The sequence below is a fragment of the Tupaia chinensis genome, unplaced genomic scaffold (genome assembly GCF_000334495.1).
Source record: "Tupaia chinensis unplaced genomic scaffold, TupChi_1.0 Scaffold000270_1, whole genome shotgun sequence".
NCBI classification, from domain to species: Eukaryota; Metazoa; Chordata; class Mammalia; order Scandentia; family Tupaiidae; genus Tupaia; species Tupaia belangeri.
In genome coordinates this window covers 3,377,385-3,383,175 of record NW_006159750.1, presented here as the reverse complement: position 1 = coordinate 3,383,175, position 5,791 = coordinate 3,377,385, and the positions used below count along the sequence as shown (strand labels likewise).

General features: G+C 38.2%; 1 protein-coding gene across 2 annotated transcripts in view; it reads right to left on the bottom strand.

The window, feature by feature from the left end:
• The window catches only part of NTNG1 (netrin G1), a 307,364-nt gene that overhangs the window by 16,816 nt on the left and 284,757 nt on the right, over nt 1-5,791 (bottom strand). The window lies entirely within an intron of this gene.

Genomic DNA, 5,791 nt, shown 5'->3' with positions numbered 1-5,791 from the left:
AAAAATATATATATATATATATATATATATATATATATGATTCTAAAGCAAAAAAAATGAGATTATTAGAGCTGAAGGTTTTCATTTACAAGTTTGTAGCACTGATGCTGTTTCGAGAAGATCACAAAGAATATATATATATATATATATCCAGCCATCAAAATCTTTTTGTTTTCATACTAGAACTCCTGGGCTTATCAGAATTGGGAAGTTAATGCTCAACTTTCAACAGCTGGTCCAAAAAACCTGGGGACACCAAACATTTTGCATTTTCCTATGAGGTTAATGAACATTTGTACATGGTTCAAAACAGATATTGAGCTAGGCTTATGTTTCGGGCACAGAGTACCAAATAGACACTGTGGACCTGTGTAAATATATCCACATATACAATTGATCTTTTCAAATGTGCGATGAGAAGCACGCCTTAGGTGTTGCAAATCATCTGGCATTTTATTTGATTTATTTCACATCACCATCGTTTTTGTTCCTTTTTTTACTTGTCGTCTATGTGAATTAAACTCTGTAATAGACACTTACCTGAGCAGACTAATTCAAGAATACATTAGATTGTTCATATTGATCATAGAGTTTATCGATTTTTCAGATTTCACTTTCATTCACAAGTTGTGCGAAGGTGGTGGAGCCATTTCAGACCGTGGCTGAACTTGGTATAAATGCAGACATGAATTGAGTCTGTATCTAGATTAAAACTCCTAGTCAAGTAATTTAGTCCTGTGACCCAAGGTGGAAGCTCAGGAGTGAGGCTGTCTGAATTTGAAGCCTGGCTCCAACCTCTAAACTCTCACTGGGTGACCTTAGGATAAGTTGCTTACACTCTCCGTGTCTCAGTTTGTTACTTCTTGGGGTTGTAGGGAGGATTATATAAACTGAAAGATGTAAGGCACCCAGGACACTGCTTGACAGGTATGTGCTATCCCCATTTTTGCTATGATTATTGTCATAGCAGGTTCATCAAGCAACACTGCTCTAATACGCTAACTACAAGTCAGAGATTGACATCCTCCCCACTAAATCTGGGTAGCCGCGTGGGCGAGAGCATGGGAGGGAGATCAGACAGACCTGAGAGTCTTGATTTGCTCTGATAGTCAAGTGATCTTAGGGAAGTGCCTTAGCTTCTCCACGCTGTTTCCTCACCTGCAAGGCACCAACAATATGTACCGCATAGGCTGCTGTGAGGACTGAATGAGCGAGTCCATAAAAATTCCTGACACATGTTACATGCCAATAATTGATAGCTGTTAATGAGTTGTTCAGACACTTTCACCACATCATTGAAGCGCAGTAATAGGCGGTAACTATAAGAATCATTAAGCTTCTGTTTTAGTATTTATTTTGAACAATTGCCCTTTGCTTATTTTAAATAATCACTTGCACCTTGTTCAGATATTTCTCCCTTTGTATTATTTAAAATCAAGAACTGTTTTCCTTTTTGGTTTTTTAGGGAGAGAATGAGGAATAAATAGGCTGGCTTTTTTTTTTTTTTTTTTTTTTTTTTTTTTTTTTAATCCTGGAAGGAATGAAATCTTGTTTTCACTAGTTAGGTATGTTAAAAATTCCTTGGTTTTAAATACTCAGAGATCACAGTGCTTTGGTTTAATTATTGATCGCTAATCAAGCAAAACCAGAAGCCTAAATTTCCATTTTCACACTTTAATTCTATCCTATGAGCTGAATTTCAAGCTGAATTTGATTTCTGCAAAGGACTGCTAAATTCCTGACCCAACACTCCAGTAGACTATCTCTGCTGCAGCGTGACAGTGACTTGGTACTGCGCCTTTATTTTTTTTTCCTTTTGCAAATCCCCTGTTGAGTAAGGTACAGTGGCAGCATCATAATTTTAGTATCAATTGCAGAAGCTCCAAATTTCCCCATGATTGAAAATCCTGCTTCAATGCAGGGAACTGCTTGCCTGTTGTAATCCGTCAAAGAGGATGGAAGTTAAGATGGCAGAAAGAAACTTTTCATGTGTTTTCAAACTTACATGGAGCTAGAAGGCCATATATAATGCAAGGCGAAGGTCTCAGGGTGTTTGGTCAGACACAATGGGGAGCAGATTTCCAAGGCTGTTTGATGCAGTACTTGTTGCAGTTGAATACTTTAGAAAGACAGAAATGTGACCTTAGGATAAGTTGCTTACACTCTCCGTGTCTTTGGGAATACCGGCACAGGAGAGAAGTATTCATTGCAAGTACACCCTCACTAAGCAAGGCTATTATGAGATCCTATTTTCCTCATGAAGATGTTTTCTATTACCTGACATCAGGTGCTTAAAACTCAGGCTCTTTCTCATTTTGTGGCTTACTTTTTTTTTTTTTTTTTTTGAGGTGCTGCCAGATGAGTCACTTTCTATTCCACTGCAAAATGGGAATTGCCTAGAAAAGATTTTTAAACTGCTCATTTGAATAAAGACTTTTGAAGTTGAAAATATCTGAATGCCAAGGGATGTCCATTAGTATATTCTTTAAATTTTCTTTTTTCTTCCTCATGCTTCTTATTTTAGTGTTCTAGTACCTTGCTTTTGGGTCTCTACAGACACCAAAGAATTTAGTTAACCCATCACATCTGTTAAAAGGACTACAAGGAAGTCATGAGAAATCTTTCAAACACTCAAGGAAATAAGACAAGACACAGAAATGAATTGCAACAATTTGCTTTATGAAAAGTGAGGTGCCTCTGGGGTCTCTGAGGAGTGAGATGAGGAATGTGATCCCTGTGGCTTAGGGGCACAGTGTCCACAGGAATGAAAGTCAGGTTGCACTCAGAAAAACCATCAAGACATGTGTCGGCAGTTCCTTAACATTCCCTATGAAGTGACAACTATTATGTAATGGATATTTTTACCTTTATAAGTGAGCTCAGATGCTTTTTCTTCCCTTCCCTTCTTTCACCATATCCCTAAAATGAGCTAGCTACGCTCCCTATTGTGATCCCACAGGCCGGTGTGCAGGCCTCCATGATCAACCTATCTTTTGCAACTGTAGGTATGTTTGCTTATGAGTGCTGAGGAAATGGCTCCAAATCTTGTTCCTTTTCATATTTCTCTTATGTGCCCGGGACAATGCCTAATACAGAATGGTGGCTCACTGCATATTTGAGCAAAAAATGTATTACTTGTTTCCATGAAGGTTTCCATCACTGTGAAAATACCATTTTTTTGGATTATAATATGATTTTGTCCCCACAAAGTGTTCCACTGAGACACATCTCAGAGTTCAGGATTAATGAATGCTTCTGTTGTCTTTGAGCACTTTGTCCATTCTAATAGCGAGAATTACGCAATGCGCAGATTCCCTTTACTGCTTCGCGTTCCATGAAACTCAGAAGCTCACAACTCAGCTTGATGTTCAACTGAAAACACCATTTGGCATTTAATGTTTGTATTATTTTCTTTCTACTTTTTTTTTTTCAGATCTTTCTTTAAAAAAAAAAATCCCAGTGGGCATGTGTGCTCACCAGACACATACACACACATACACAGAGGAAGAACCTCCCTTGGAGCATGATCATGCTACAATCCCTTCTCCTTCATTCCCCATCCTGTTGGGGAAGGATAAGGTGATACACATGTCAAACATATTTTTCAAGCTTCCAGGGCCAAGATTCAAACCACACAGTCATGTGGGATCCAACTCCCTTAACCACTAGGCTAAAGGTAACTCTCAGATTTTCCTTTTAAATTCCTATTTTGACATTGTCTTTTCTCCTAAGCCTCACAGGAGCAAATACAGATTTTGTGGGACCTAATGTTTCTAAAAATCTATGAACTCTCTTTAAGGACAAGAATATAATATTAAAATGTAAAATTAGGTCTAAAACTGATTTTTAAAATTTTAGTTAGAGGAGTCCAATGAAAGGTCCTGAAGTTAAACTGTATTAGTTTAAATTCACCTTAGAAAGAACCACAAAAATACTTGGGAAGGAAAAATAAATGAGAGCTGCATAAAAAAAAGAAGGAAGGGAAGGAAGATACTAGATAGGTTAGTTCAGAATAAATGACACAAAAATTGAAAAAGAGATGTAAAGAAATTTCTTATTTGGTTCCTTTATTTTATGGTAAAGGTATAGATAAATGCAAACGTAGGACCAGCAGATTGCTCAGTGGTTATGTTGCTGGACTCCCACAAGCCATGGTTCAAGTTCCGGCCCCAGTGGCTTGAAACTCACACCAGGTGCATGTGCATGTGTGCCCAAAATCCCTAGGAGAGAATGAATGAGAAAGGATTATGGCATGGCCATCCCCCCCTGGGGGTGATTTCTTGCTTTCTGTCTCTCTGGTAAGCACATGTGCCCTATAGCAAAAATATCTCTCTCTCTCTCTCTCAAAAAAAAAAAAAAAAAGAAAGAAAAAAAAAGAAATGCAAATGTTCTGTTCAAGCTGAGCCCTTTGTATTTAGCACGGAAGCATATTTGAGACATTGCCAAACTGACACTGGGGAAGTGAAGCACCCACGTGCATAAGTTATACTGGAAGCTTCTGTAATATATGGTACATAATTTTAGTTGTAATGCTCTCTTAGCATAGAAACATCACTTCAGTCAGAAAAATGCATACATGTTGAGTAAGCCAAAGGGCCATTATGGCACCATGTGCCAAGAGAATGAAAATGTGCTTTCCTCCTCAACCAGCCCCTCCCACTTCCATTTATTTTAATGTTTGTTTTAAAGGAATTCTACTGCAATTAGGGGCATGAGAACCTTGTAGAATTATATAAGGTGATACTTTCTTCTTCTTCTTTTTAAATCTTACTATTCTCTCCTACCCTCGCCAAGCTTAACAGGTACATAGTTAAGCTTTACGAGCAACCTGATGGAGATCTTAAAAATAAATGCCCTGGTCTTCAGAAGAAAATTAATGCAGTGCTAAAAGTATAATTCTTTTTGAGAACCAATGGAAGGTACAGTAGCATTTCATCAAGAGGAAAGCAGAAGGTATAAGGATTCTGAATGCTTCAAATATAGGGGGGGAATGAAGGGAAAAATTATCGCTGTTGTGATAGATGTTTGAAATAAATCCATGAAGTAGATTTCTAGATGTCCTCAGCCAGACTGCAGCCATTGGAAGCTCTAACTCCAAAACTTTTAGTTGAAGATGAGGTAGATGATGAATAAGGAGAAATACTACAGATTCATTTACATCTCAGAAAAATTACCTCTAATATCCTCCAGCCCTGGCCCCTGGTCCAAACTACTTTTGATGGAAGGGGTGAAGAACTGTCTTCCAGGAGAGCAATTGCTTTCACAGAATTATGCTGCGAAATCATCATGTAAATGATCCAAGCAGAGATAGCAAAAGTCATCTAATATAAGAGCTCTGAGACCTGAATGTGTCAAGTGACAAACTGGACAGAGGTGATGTTAACCTGACTTACCATATTTACATACATGAAGAATGAAGAGTAAGCTGCTAAGAAGGGGCCAGCCTAGGAAAAGCACCATCATATATGGTGGTGGTGCTCTCCTAGCATTATCACAGGAAGAGCAAGTGGTAATCTGAAAACTTTCATACCTTTGGTATCCTGTTAGTTTTCAGAAGGCCGACCCTGTTGTAAGAGAGATGTGTCAGCCTGATATTATTAACATTCAAGTCATTGAAATTTCCTGATCTTCTGCTCACCAAGCAACCTTTGGGTTATTATCTGGCTCTGCACATAGACTTAATTGCCAGAAAGAGAATACCCTGGTCATAAGACTTTGGTATTCTGAACACCAAAGCAGTTATTTCATGTTGTAGGTGAGTAAATTGACATTTGGCCACAATTTATCTCCC